We start from the raw sequence: 15,548 nt of genomic DNA on the forward strand, positions 1-15,548 counted from the left end.
TGCCATGTTTGAGACTGATCCTCTCATGAGATGATTCTCCTGTCAAACTGGCAGCCCGCGTGCTTCATCACTTTGCACCCCGCGTTTTCCTGGGGCTGTGACCACCAGGGGACCTTGGACACGTCGCGGGGGGTCACTGTGTGATACTCCGTCCCCTCCCTTATCTTCCCGCCTATCGCCACAGTACCACACAGCTTTCTAGCTCCTTCTGTCATTTCCCTTTCTCCCTCTTTCTCTTTGGCCCTTCCCATCTTTCCATCAGCAGGAATATAAGTAGAAAAAAAAGGGGGACGCCTTCTTGTTTTTTCGCATGCTAAACTTCATTCAGATTGTCAGACACTTTGGAGCTGACAAAATGCTTTCTCCGACTCCCCGTCATTCCCTTCGGCTGTCACAGGAGATAATAAATAAGAATGACTCCTGCGTGGGCGGAGGCAGAGGGATCCAGACAGAACATCAAGAGATGGACAAAGTGTTTGCAGAGGCCTGTGGGGAAACTCGGGTTAAAACCACAGTTCGATGTATACAAAAGCTTATAACGCGAATAGGCAATGTGACAAAGAGTTAAAGGGATGGCAGGCCTGTGTTCCAGATAATAGGACAAGCTGTCTAGAGTTCCCACTTCCTGCTTTGCTTCGGTCAATCAAGGCCTAATGTGGTGGCTGTGCAGCCGACTGGGGGTTTTAGAGAGGGGTGGGTGAGCAGATAAACTAAATACAGCCTCGCCACACAGGCCTCGCCAGACACCGGCTGTATTTACAACTCCAAACTTGAGCTTTAGAAAGGGCAACAACTTCAGATAATGAAGTCAAAGTCATCCGCCAAAAGAACGAGGAACCCAGGAAAAAGAAAAAGGTGAAGCACAGAAGTAGAAATCAGTGGTAAATCCGGCGACATCAACAGCCACATGAAAGAGACACAAACAACAGAATGCCCTTGCTTTGTGGGGGTTTGCAATACTTTACGAGTGAAGGACAATTGGTCCTCGGTGTAAAGTGAGCGCTTGGCTTTTAACGGACCTCTGCATGCCAAGTCCTCAGCAGGCGAGGCTGGGGACGCTACCTTCGCTGTCATTCAGCCCCATCTCGTCGACTAATCTTCTTGGTGCAATGAAAGAGCTTAACAGCTTTGCAACACTATCCCTCCCCAAATGTCATTATCACAATGTACTGCGCCGACCGACCGTCTCAACCGGCTCCCTGCTTATCGTTTTCTTCATGGGAAGTTGAAGGCAGGCATCCGCTGACATTCACCAAACTCTCTCTGCAGCACTTGTCCTTAGCGCGCCAGACAAACACATTCACAGAACATTATTCAGAAGTCATTTCTGTACTTTTGAGTTTATTGCTTGTGTGCCTGTCTTTGTTGCGTGCTGAACTCAGTGTTTGTACATAGAGCCAAACCTCATTGAAACATGACATTAGTGTACTGAAAAAAAATACTGAAAATACTGAGCCTAATTCATGGAAAGTTAAATATATAATTATGTAGTCACACATAAAGTATCAATCCAATAAAAGGCATTGCATTCTGCTAATATATTTCACTTTATAATGTGAAATCCAATTCAATTTTATTTATATATCACAACAACAGTCACCTCTATGTACCTTTTATTATGAGGTAAAAACCCTTCAATAATACAGACAAACAGATATAAGGGTTTGTCAAAAACAATCAGACGATTTGTATTTTTTAAAAGGGCATAGAAGCTTGTGGTAAATTTAAAAGACATGGCTAATTATAAAGTTGTACCCACAAAATGTTCACAGATACCAAAGGTTTCCCTCTCTGGACCAGACAGCATATGGTTATACAACAGTCAAACTCATCCCATACTGTTGTGAGCATGTCTGGAGTCCCAGCAGTTGTTTTGCTACCTGCTGGCAACCACGTGAAACTCGTTAATCCGGTGTTTCTAACAGTACATGTTTCACTCTTTACTGGTCCACATACTCTCAGCACAGTGTAGCAGCGTTGCATCACAGCTGATGGTGAGCTAGTGGTGAGTGAGTTATGTGCTGTCTTCACTTTGCTAACAGATCGCTAGCTTGCTAACAGATAGCTAGCAACAACAGCATAAACGCACTTTGACATCTGAATTATTAATAATTCAAGTTTGAATGAAACCCCAGACTCTGTCCTGTAGATTTACACATTTTTCATGTAGTTCCATAGGCCCCGCCCACTTAAACTCGACGTAGGCTGCAACTGCATTGCTGTAAAGCACACATTAAGTGACTGCAACTGCTACATACATACTATATAATGAATTTCTGAGGAACTCAGATTAAAAGTATTATAATAATACTATAGTAATTATATTCTCTCCATGTTTTTTCAGGTTAGCAATTAGTTAGCAAAGTGAAGACAACGCGTAACTCTGCCCACCCTGGCATTAGCTGTGATGTAACTGCTACACTGTGTTGTCACATCATTTTTACATTATTCCAAACACCTTTTCCTCATTATTTCTTCTTCAAAAATCTAACTCTGTCTGACCTCGACTGATCTGTCAGTGAAGCAGTGAAGAGATATATCATTTGGGCTCTCATTGTGAGCAGCTGCTTGAAAATTATGTGCTTGTTTATCGTGGGAGTTACGTTCTAAAAATAACCCACGATAGGTGAAACCTGTGAAGTAGCCAACTTTATTTTTTACAATAACTATAGATGCTTTAAGGCTGTAAAACCCCTCACTACACACTTTATACACTTTTCTCAGACAGGCATGAACATTTTCACACTTTATTGGTTTAAATACTTTCAAAGTTCAAACCTTCATAGAAAAATAAGTCCAGTATTATAGAATGAAACCGAAGGCACCCGCGGTTGCCTTTGGCGGTGCAAAAGTTTCATCGACATTGTTGTGTTTATCGGGGAGAAAACTTACAAACATACAGTACAGCACTACAGATTTATGTAAATTTGACAAGCTGAACGCATTCTGTACTGGACAGGAGATGCGGCACGACAATGATTGACAATGGTCTACAGCCAATCAGGACGCAGAACACAATGCGCTGTAAAAAAAAAAAAAAAAAAAGCATGCAAAATTGCACAAAAAAAGTCAGCAAAACAGTGAGGCCACAAAAGCTGAACCACGTTATTGCGAGGGACCACTGTATATTTTTACGTTTTAAAGACTTTGTGTGCCATAACTTTATATTTTATGCAATCTGAGTGGAGTATAACAACAGATATGAAGTTATCATGTATCCGGTGTAAGTTGCAACACTACAAACTTGGGACTTGCTCCAAAAGTGAGTCAGGCCCTATAGACTCCCATAAATATCCCACCTTACACCTGTTTTAACTGGATAATGAAACAGATTAACATGAGCAGGGCTGCTGTGACTGACAGATAGCTAGCTTCCTAGTCGGCACTTACCTCTTAGGCTTTACCAACACTAATTCAAGTCAGTGACCTGAATCTCTCAACTATGGTTGTGCTGCTGGCACCTTCTGGCATTTTTTAATTAAAATTCATATAAATTATAACATCAGCACGCTGTCCCACTTACCATTATTTTTATTCAGTTCAGTTTATTCAAGTTCCGATCTGTGCGACCTTCACAATCGGTAAGATTCAGCCAATTAGGGATTCCTGGCTACTAGACATCTCACACGTGCATAGTATCAAACAGGTGATGATTCCGTCATCGAGTCTCCAAACAACAATTAACATCACCACCTGGTCCGAAAACTGAAAATCCACATCTCCTATATATTCTAAAAATAACACTTAGATCCAAAATTACCACAAATATAAAACCAGTTTACAACAAATATTTATGCTAAAGTCAATTCTGTGATGTATAGTGTGTTTTATACAATTTACATATCAAACCAAATACAGCTCAAAAAATTAAGGTCTTGAGTACAAGTTGCATTGAACATCATGTTTCATGTCACACTTTTATGTTCACTTATTCTCTGTTTGAATTTCCGTGTAGTTTTACTGATATATGCAAGACTACAAAGGGAACGTATCTTATGTAACACATGAGTAAATGCACACATAATCACATTGTTAATTGGAAACTTTTTACCGGTATGTGGATGACAAAAGTATGTAGTTTTACTAATGTTATGATTCTGGGTGCCACATCGATAATTTTAATTTCCAAAGGGACTCAAGAGGGTTTGACATGGATGACTATCGCGTATCAGAGTGAACCAGGTAGTCCTTTAAATTTCATCCTCATTTAAATAGAGGATGAAATTTAAAGGATTACTCCACTGGGTGAAATGCAGCTCCAAACCATGACAGAGCCTGTTTTACAGATGGCTAGATGGCCAGTCATAAATGTCAAATTTGGGTTCATCACTCCACAGGACATATAAAAATGTCTTCTTGACAGCCACCCTTCCACTGAGACTATTTCTGATGAAGCTTCTGTGAACAGTCGATGATCAGCTGAAGGTCCAGATGCATCTCTCAGATCCTGTGTCAGGTCTTTGCTGGATTTTCTTTCCTGTTTATTAGGGTCATGACATTCAGGTACTGTTCATCTGATTGTAGATAATTTTGTAGGCCTGAAACTTCTTCTTTTCTCCTCCACTTGTCCATTTTCCTCACACTGTACACAATTCTGAGATATTTTTCAGTTAATAGCTCTTTAGAAATCACCTTGGAAGTTAGTGCAAGATCATTATTTTACATGTGTTAAAAAGAAGCAGAAGCAGCCCTTGTCTAAAGAAAAACCTTGATCAAGCTTTAGAAAATGGAAAACTTTTGCTCCACCTTAAAGACCACTTCAAAATTTACGGGCCTATTTGGCTCCTTGGAAGCATAACATAAAGAAATGAGGGGTGGCTCCACACTTTTGCACAGTGCTCTAAAGCCTGTGAGCTTCCTACAATACACACAGTGTACATGCATACATCTCACTGATGTCTGGATGTGCATTGTGTTGATGGCATATTTCATCCGGATGAGGACGTCTTTCTTTACGACGGGTCCCGGCGGGGAGCCACCGATCTGCCGCTTGGTCGTGATCTCCGAACTCTTTCTCCCCGCTCACTTCACTCTTTGTTTACTCTCACACAGAGTTGGTGATGAGTGCCCAGCCCCTCCTCTTCCTCGCCCACCTACCCACCACCCACCACCTCATTACCTCCTCTACCTGATGGGCCCACTCCTCTTCCCTCCTCCCCCTCTCGCTCCCTCTCCACTTTTATTTATATATTTATTTATTTTACCCCGGCTTTGCGGGTTACCGTTTTTAATATCATCGGTGAAACATGATTATTACCTCTTAATGCTGAAATTACGGGGGCATTCTTTTTGTCATCCTCGCCGTTGCATTTTTCCCGCGTAGCACCCCGTGGCAGGAACATCTTTATCTCCCCATGTGCTCCTAGTTTTAAAACCTTTACCCCTGCTGTTTGAAAAATATTTCTCATTTTCCTCCCCCATGGCGTGGAGAAATCCCCATAGGCAAACCATTAGTGATCTTTCTGCCTTTCCCAAACACTTATTACTATCACCCGCACTCCTTGAGCTGCCTCATTGGCTTTTGGTAAATTATGCAAATAAGGTGATGTTCGAACATATAGTTTTTCTGTTTTTCTGCAACTGCGCAAGTTTGCACAGCCTTCCACCGAGCAGCCGCGGCACCATTAAAGTGACTGAGCACGTCAGCAAGATTTATGCATCAGTGACAAATTATAATGCTTTGTCGCTAATTTCCCCGCTGCTTCTTCAACGCACAGGTTTAGTTATGTGTTTGCCTTTTGGGGAGGCCTTTGGTTGTGAGTTTTAGTGTTTAGTAGGGTTTTTTTCTCCCTCTCTTTCTGCATATCAATGTGTCACTTCACTTCACATCTGCAGAGACAGGAGGCTGCAACCCAAGCGAGTCAACTGTGGTGTTTGACTCATTACAGACAATATAAAATCTATTCTGGAGTTTCACTTTTCTTCATGAGATTTGTCAGAGTGGCTCTAAAGCAGATAGAGGGGCGAGGAAGGGTTTAACTTTAAGATGGCACATTTTAGGGTACCTTCAGCTGTTTTCACATAGTTGAATGTTACATGAGAGGTAACAGTGAATTCCTTTGCCTCGCCTGGAAGGTCCAAGGTAAGGTAGAAAACCTATTAATGTCGTTTATTTAGGAAAATGAATTCAATAAAAAGCAAAGGTGTTCATGTGCACAAAATGGAGTAATATACTGAAACATGATGGCAGGGTTTTAAACTCAAACTTGATCTACACGGGGTCGGACTGCATGATAAGCTAGCTTTATTTTTTATATTTAATTGTCAGTTAATTAAAAATAATGTTGAACTAATTTCTTTAAAAAAAATTCTTATTACATGTGCATTACATCTCAAAGTGGAGCAAATATGCAAAGATCTAGAAATAACTCTATATTTTTTATAACATTTCTGTTACAGTTCTCACACTTTGCAAAGCCACCCATTGGTCTGAACTGGAAACCCTGACACCCGAGCTTTAGCGGTATGTTGTAACCTCTAATGTACTTTGTTCCCTTGTGGTTTGTACCTTACTGAGACAAATATTGAACGTCTGGTGGCAATTTTGTACCTTAATCCAAAAGTGGCCTTTACAAAAGGAGGGAACACATGGTTCGGATTCCTCCATCAGCTGATGGGTGACTATGGAAGAGAAAACAGAGAAGGGCAATAATAATATCTTTTATTATAAGTAGTGCTAACTCATTTTTAAAAGGACAGGAAACTGCTCAACGTCCACATTACTTACTGGAAAGAGTATGTCATGGCAGAGCTGTTTGAATCAACACACGGTTTGGACTCAGCTGACGGAGAGGTTATCCAAATCACCGACTGTGGAGCATTATTGGTTCCTGAACACCCTGTGCACCATATACTGGACATGCAGCTGAGCATTTTCTCTAACACTTTTTTCAACTGCAGTCACACAACAAAACACAGAAAATATTTACTACCTCTTACCACAATGCCTGCCTTCATTTTTAAATTTAAACTCCTTATTCATATCATATTATATTTAGACTGATTAGGGTCTTTACTTTTTGGTATTTTCCTTTTAATTATCTATAAGGTTAATTATTCCAACCTTTGACATAATAAACTATTGCCTGCACCCTTGGCCAACTTAGAGCCACCGAGACCTCCAAAATGTGTCCGAACCCGTCTGCACTGTCATGCTGCCACATTACAGAACAGATAAAGCTGTCTAAGTGTATTAGCATTTCTTTCTTAAGATCACAATGGGAACTTTGTGTGCAGGCTGAACCTCAAATTATGTTTCTTTTCTGGGAATGAATCCTTTTTCTGTTGAGATGACCAGCATTAAAGCTGAATACTGTACGCTGCTTTGTTTTACATTTTATTGCCTGCTGGGGAAACTCGCACTGTTTTCTGAATGCTGCTGCTAAGTAACCATCTTTGTATGTATGCAGACTTTCTCATGGGTTTGCCTTTATATATAAAGCTGTCATTAAGCTGCTTCCATTTTACCATTTTATCTAAATGCATGGACAAAAACATAACCATGAATGGGAAACAAGTGTTTATTATACAGAAGGAGCTGAACCAGAACTGGTTTCTTTATTCAAATAAGTTTCAAAGTGTGGAGAAAACAGCAGCCTTGGACAGTGTGAGTGGTTTTAAATTTATGTCGTTTTCAGAAGAAACTGTATAAATATGAATTTTGGGACCATATATGTGTATATGTATCTTTTTTGGTCTTTAAAAGGCTGCACATATTTACCTTGAGGTCCAGTAATTAGCCTTGACCAGGAACATTTGTGCAGACTCTATTTTTAGGTGCACAAATAGACTTTTTTACCGTACCCCTCTTTCGGGAAGTTAAGCACATAAATATTTCCTCATTTTACATTTTAATAGTCTGAGTGTCGGAAAAACCTAATTGAAAAATCACATTAAGCATAGATGAATCCTGTCAGAGGGGGATCCAGCATCATTCCCTCTCCACCCAGAGCAAGCAGCATCCCACCTTGCCTTCCTTCCTCTCCTCTCGCTGCATAATTGTTTTTCATTTACTTTGAAAACAGCTAGCTGAAAAGATGGGCCGTTTCAATGAACAGATTAGGGCCTGCGAGCACAAACAAATGACAAATCCCTCTTAACCCTGTGAGCCTCTCGCTCTCCGCCCCCCCACAAACACACCTCACCCCGTCAAACATTCGGGCTCTGGCAATGTTATTAAACACAACTTTGTAGATTTACTTCCTTCAAAAGTGCCATTTAACCAGGCGGCGGGCAGGAAGGAAGCAGCGCTGCGAGGGGAATTACAGGTTGCCAGCGTTTCGTCTTTGCGGAGGAGTGACAGGGCCGTCATTTTGTCGGCGGGGCCACCTCCCGTGTTGTTGTGACAACCGGTCATTATACATCGCCGAGATGCTCTCAGCTGCAGGTTTCAGCCCAGATGCAAATGGACGCAAATGGGCTCCGACCGCGACCAAGCTAATAACGTCCTTTTCATCAGCTTTGCTTCCTTTTTTTGTTTTGTTTTTTTTCTTTCTGCTCTCCTCTCAGCCTCCTCCCTCTCCTTTCTCCTGTCCCCCCCCTCACCCCACATTCACACACTCATCCTTAAGGTGCACAGTTGAGAACACACTATCAATAATGTGTTTTGAGACACTTCAGGTTATTTGTATTGAAGTTAAAATTGCATTTCATTAATAACTAAAACCTAACGCCTGCATTACCTGATATTAAGCTTAATAAAGCTGAAGCTGAGGGATAGATGGAGTAAAGTGTCTTGCATATGAAATTATTATTGACTTTTTCGTCTTTTTTTTAACAATTGGTAATTAAGCTACATATTAATTTTCTTTTTTATGTTCATTAACATCTAACTTAAATACTTGGAAGAACATAGAGCTCTAATCTTTTTTGGACATCTTTACCCACGCTATATTTAATGGATGCTCTAAATCTTTATATAACATCTGCATTATTTTTGGTCTTTTTTCCCCCACCAGTTGGCAAGTAAATAAATGACATTTTATATTTCTTTTTCAGATGACACGTAAGTCAAATAACTTGCTAGAATAGAAGGTTAGGAGGATTGAAAAATGAAGCTTTCAGCTTTTCCCATGCTACATTTAGTGCATGCCCTTAATCTTTCCAAAAAATTTTTGAGTACACGAGGAGGAAAGAGGAAAAACACCCTTTTAAAAAATGTCACAGTCCTTTAGGACATGTTGGCGCCGTGTTAGCACCTTTAGGATCCTGGAAATATTAAAACAAGCTGGGATACTTGTCAGATTCATGGGCTGATTCCTGTGTTTCAAGATCAATTTGGCTAAGAGCCAGTGCTAATGCTTTTTATTGTTGTTGTTATTTTACGTAGTCCTCCTTACATGCTAGGGAAACAATTAAGTCTTCATTAAAAACTCACATTTTAAATCACTCTGTTAAAATCAACCTCAAAGCCGAGATGAACACGAGACACTGATATCTGCAAATATCAGGTAACGTATTGACCTATTAGACAGACACATACTTTATTGATCCCACAAGGGATATTTTTGTGTTACCGCAGCATGACAAAGAGTAAGAATACTACAGTCTACAATACACAACAAATAAACAACAGTTAGGGGGTAAGGGGCTTATTCTATGAGAGAGTGTATAATGATATCTTTTCATCCTTAAAAACAAAAGTAGGTGTGACCAAACAATCAAAAAAAAAAATCAGTTTAAAATGAAGCAAAAGAAAAACACATTATTTGTAGGTGGAATTTAAAATTTTTCTAACCTCATCTTCACAAATTTTAATTATGTTACTCTCACAGGATGATAATTATAAAGCTTATGTTAATTTAAAGACTTCATTCAAATAACTGCGATTTCGCACTGATTACCTGCTCATGCACAATGCTCATTTTGTTGTAAATATCTCATTCTTCTTCTTGTATTTATTTATGGCAATGACATACGGCACGCTGAGCCGAGTCTTTACATCGTTTCAATGGTTTACCTGAATGAACTGCTCATTTCATCTACTAATCCCTGAGCTGTTTCAACACTAACTCACGACATTCCTTCTCCACTGTCACTGTGCAGGACACGCTGCAGAAGTATACACATACTTCTACATCTTGTAATATCATCAGATCTGGTGTAGGGCTTTTGTTATTTCTTTTTTGTTAATTTAAACCTAAAAATCTGTTGATTAGAAAGCATAAACAACACCAATGCAACGTTAGCAAAGTGGGACAAGCAGACTTAGGTAACCACATCTTTGTTTAAAGTGTGTCAATGCACACTTAGTTTGACGGGTGTTAAAGTCGTTTCCAGCGTCTCTTTGTTTGGTTATTTCACTTTCTCCTGTTTCTTGGATAAAAAGATGCCATCAAATGGAACCCTGCTTTGTGCTGCTATTTATCTAGAGAGAGGGGGAAAAAAGAGAATTATCATATTGCTTTTGGTAATGCCTACTCTCATTCTGGGGGTCAGATTTGATTTGAGTAGTGGTCCATTAGCACAAGTAAAATGCTAGTGTTTTGGATAAACAGAAGCAGCAGGGGACAGCTTTTTGCAGACAGGAACTGTCTTTCTTCTGCAGGTCTTTTGGTTTTAATGGGACAAAATGTGACAGGTACACACAAACCAGCCGCCGCTCAGCAGAGCTGAGCCGCAAAGTTAATATGCAGTGTTTCCTAAAGCCGAGAGCGCGGCACTGCAAACCCTTCAGAGTTAATAGGTCTGTAAGCGATGATTATTTTGGATTGAAAAATCTCCCCTGACAGAGCTGGTGTGGCAGCACAACACTACATACAGTGTTCGGGAAGGTATTACGGTTGTGCGATAAACAGGCAAAAAGGATATACTGCATGTTGTTGTACATTGATGATGAGGTTGAGTTTCTATATTTTTATATTTAAGATGCAGTTGATGCATATTTAAATGTTTTGGAGTCCGTACAGCTGCTAACTTGGAACGGTAAAATGAGTAAAGAAATTGTAAGATTATTGTTAAATTAAGATGTTTTTATCAGTAAGGAGATTGTGTGATTGGTTCTTTTGTTGTTGTTGTTGTTGTTGTTGTTTGTTTGTGTTTTTTCAGGATTACTCAAAAATGTTAATTGCACATTTTAGTTGATTTTTTAAAAGTATATAACTTTATTTATATTATTATATTTTTTAAATGTATATAACTTTATTTATATTATTATATTGTTTAAATGTATATAACTTTATTTTACTTTTTCACTAATGGTGAAAAAGTAAAGTACTAATGGACCCAATCATTTTTACAAAGGTTCTTTTCCATTTGTAACAAAATTGGTCCTTTTGCCCCTTCTCTTTATAAATACATACCACCCAGAAACAAGATAATCTTGGGACTTTTCTCGAAAAAAAGATCCAGATATATTCAATTCATGTAAGGTGTGCGGGGACCACTTTACACAGCAAACCACTTTTTTCAGGGTTTCCATTGAAGTCGAGATATCAAGATCAACTTCTGGTTCAAGACTTCCTGTTCGGTTCAACACCCACTTTTTATGAATTCGGATTGGTTTAAAGAAGCTAATTAAAACAAAATAGTCTGGACTGCAGTTTAGCAAATGTAATCATTGGATTGTTCTCCACACGCATTGCAACCAAAGCTTCCTCCAGCATAATTGGAAGTTCCCAGAATCTTCAGATTTGTACATCTGTAGACCAAGATTATAATAGTTACCCAAACCACACAAAAAATATCATCTAAATGTGAAAAACATTTTAGTAGACTAAACAACACAAATGTCTTTGTTAATTTGGTCAAAACAATAGTCCAAAGTCTTCATGTTTTACTCTGTTATCTTTTGTTAACTTTAAAACTTCAAAAAACTTCCAGATTAACATGTAAGAAAAAGACTTCATTTGTCTTTGTTTAATTTACATGATTTTTTTTTACTTGAAGAAATTAAACTGGGTCTGTCTAAATAGTAATCATTCAAAAATTATTAAAATTAATATCAAAACTTCTCTAAGTTTGCAAGAAACTGTCCATCAATCAGAATCCACACAGCGCATCACTAAAGGGGGCAAATATGGCTGGCTGACGGTGCTGCTGTAGCTCACTTGGTTGAGCAGACACACCGTATGCCGAAAGGCTACAGAGGTCTGGCTTTAATTCTGTCCCAGACTGTTTCATGTGTCATTCCCATTTGCTCTTTCCTTACTTGGGAAAGGTTGTGCCAGGTCGTACACCAAGGAGTGGAGGGGTTTCCCCTCATAGCCGAGTAGTTTGCTGTACAAGGCAATGCAAAATTGTGGGGGGGTTTTTCATGTTCAGTTCATGCATCAGAAACTGTTTGGACATCATTTTTAAGAGATTTTTGCAGACAGTGAAGTTAAGATAACAAGCACTGGAAATATTAGAAAGTCTGTGGCTTTTTCAGGCTTTTCCCGTCCCTGCCTACTAATGTCAACAGAGAACAAACTTTGGCGGATGTTTTAGAGACTGATGTGTCTACGTCACTGAATCATCTGTCTGCATTGATGTATTATTTCACTCTTCTGAACTTCTTAAATTTTACATTCTTGCAATCATGGCAGCAAAGACTTATATTATCAATGAAACTAGGAATACACCAAGAAGCACTGACAGAGAGTACAAGCCTCTACCAAAGCAGCTGTCTGGGCAGTTTGAGTCAAATGTGTCATATCTTAAATCTTTACACGTATACGGTACTGTCTATATTTTGAACACACACACCAACCTTGTAAAAATCATAATTTCTAAGTTATAAGGCTTTTTGTCAAATCATTGAGTTGACCTTGAAGACGTTGGTGGATGCAAGCCAAAATTTAATGGATTGTTAGCGTGACCCCGCTCTACAGCCCTACAAAGTGGCGGATGTAATGAACTGAACCGATGTCAGAAAATAATACTTTACGTTCAGTCTAAGGCTGATAACCCTTTCTAGAGAGTCGCTAAAGAACAGAATGCCACAAATAAAGGATGCGATCCTTTGTAATTTCAGTATTAATAAGCTGAATTAGAATTACAAGTCTGTTACGTGTTATGACTTTTGCTTTTTTGCAGTTTTCGAGCTAAAATACAAAACTATAAAGTTACTACTAGCTGACGAAAACCGAGCTGTTGTTACACATTAACTGAATTTTCTGATGCTTAGCATTCGCATGCACCAACTTTTAAAACTATCTGGAACATGATATGACAGTCTTTTGAGCCATCAGTGCCATTAATCCTAGATGAATTGTGATCCAATAATAAATAAATAAAAAGGCTATCCGTCAGTAGAGAGAAGGCCTTCCCCTCAAGGGTCTTATCCAAAGTCAGCCCAACATGGGAGGCGTGGATTTAAAGAGCACTGATTACCATTGTGAATTATCTTTTCCATAGCAGGCATGCGCGAGCCGCTTTGAAATGCCACAGTGAGAAAAATCCTCCAAACATGGATAACGCCATTTAAGGAGAAGTCCGAGCTTTATCTCGGCACATAACAAGCCAAGCATTCATAAACTGCAGCTTCAATTAGATAATTGGATTGCTTGCTGGAAGATTAATTGCGTATTATTACACTTTATACTTTGTGGGGGCTGGACTGCAGCGTGAACCCCCTTCAGTGGACAAGCGCTAGCCAACTCTAATTCATCACACCGTCTTTAAATAAATAAAAAAAATCTGATGTTTGATGTCCACAAAAGTCTCATGTGTCTTTCTCTGTTACAGATATAAATGTTTGCGGTAGTTAATTTTTGTCTTTACAGGAATCCACATCTAAAAAGGTTAAATTGGGCAATACAGACCAAAGCATAACAAACACCATTATGTCAATGTCCTTGAGAAGATCGAGGCACGTTACTGTAAGGGAAAGAGAGAGAAAATAGGATTTAGGATGTCTGGGCCAGAATTTATACTTCCTTGTTCTGCGATAAAGTGCTTTATAATCTGGAAATAGAGTTTCCTTTAAAATATTACGTTTGAAGGCAGAGGATAGAGGAGGGCCGAGGGAGGCGGAGGAGGGGGAGGAAAAAAAGCAGAGCTCAAAGCAGGCCTCATAATCTAATAAATTGATTTGCAATATCCTCTGAAACTGTGAACTGATAAATGTAGCTTCTCATGTCGCCCCGCCTCGTCCCCCCAGCTCTCTGCGTAATGTGCTTCGGTGCATTGAAAAGACAAAAGGACAGCCCCGCTAGTTTTGAAAACTATTCCGGTCGCCTTAATGTAAGCGCTCATCTGGGCCTCGCCACTGGTCACCCAAGGATTAGTGGATGCTGTTAACTCCTAAGCTCGCTTTCTCTCGTTTCTCTCTCTCTCTCTGCGACCCGCCCTCCCTCCTCTCTCTCTTTTTTTCCACTCTTCTATTCTTTGACCAAACAGTAGTATGCACTCGAGACGAGGCATTAAACAGGGGGTACAGATTATCCTTGGATATGAACTCCCGTATTCTTGGGATTGCTGGACAGCTCTAGCCAAAATGAACAATAAGCATTCGACTCGGGGTCTGCAGCTGGTATCGTCTGCGCTGGCTGATTGCGGCATCACACAAAATAAGATCCGGCGACTTCACAGAGCCGCCGCAACGCCACGCGGCCCCAACGTGTTAAAAAATAGAACTAATCTGAGGCCCCTGAGGACACCCCTCCTGCCCCGCCCCCGACTGACTCTTCAGGGCGGGAGGGGAGATTTACCACCCATGACTCTGCTTGGCGGTTGTGGAAGATACCACCCTACTCCACACCCTAGCCAAAACATTACGGTGCACAAAAGAGGGCGAGAAAAATATAACAAAATGTGATTTGCACCCAAATCCTCTCAAGTCCTCGGAGTGTGGCGCAAAGCGTCTCTTTGCAGGAGCCGAACAGATCTCCCACAGGTGCCGCATCTCCTAATGGCTTATTTATTATCATCGCCGTCAGCCACGTCGTCTTATCAGACGTTTTTGTTCACTCGCGAGGTGTACCTGAGACTCGGGGAGGCCTTTGCGAGGGATTACCACCAATCTGGACCAGCGACAAAACCCGGCGAGAAGAAGCGACTAAGACGAAGAGAAAGACAGCAGCTCTGGGTTTGGCACTCTAGCTTGGACCACACAGATCACCGGGGACCCTCGCATGAAAACATCCTCTTGTCCGTGTATTTAATAAATGCCACTTGACATTGGGAGAGGCTTTAGCGGCATCCCTCCTCTCCACCCTCCTCCTCCATGCTTTGGAGGCATGAGGACTTGCTGTGGATTTGGGCAGTTGGCGGGGCCTATCTCCACACTGGCAGGAAGCATCGGGGATTTCATGGCTGTTTGCCCGCCCTAGTGCTTTTCCTCTGCCTACACGCCCCACTTGGGCAGACAGTTTCATTTTTTTGTTGTTTTTTTCTGCAGTCTGAGTTGTTTGGATCACAAAGATATTTACATTTATCGCAGCCTGTATATATGTGACCTCTGAGCATGAGGAAATATAATGCAAACACAACTTTTAAGCTTCTAAAGGCACTTTAAAGGAGGAATACCAATGTTTTATTACAGATTTAAATGCATTATAATGTCTACGACATATTTTGCTCTTTCTAGTTCGAGTTATGCATTTAGAACCTCTGATCAATTTGTCTTA

This window comes from Neolamprologus multifasciatus, chromosome 23 (genome assembly GCF_963576455.1).
Source record: "Neolamprologus multifasciatus chromosome 23, fNeoMul1.2, whole genome shotgun sequence".
NCBI classification, from domain to species: domain Eukaryota; kingdom Metazoa; phylum Chordata; class Actinopteri; order Cichliformes; family Cichlidae; genus Neolamprologus; species Neolamprologus multifasciatus.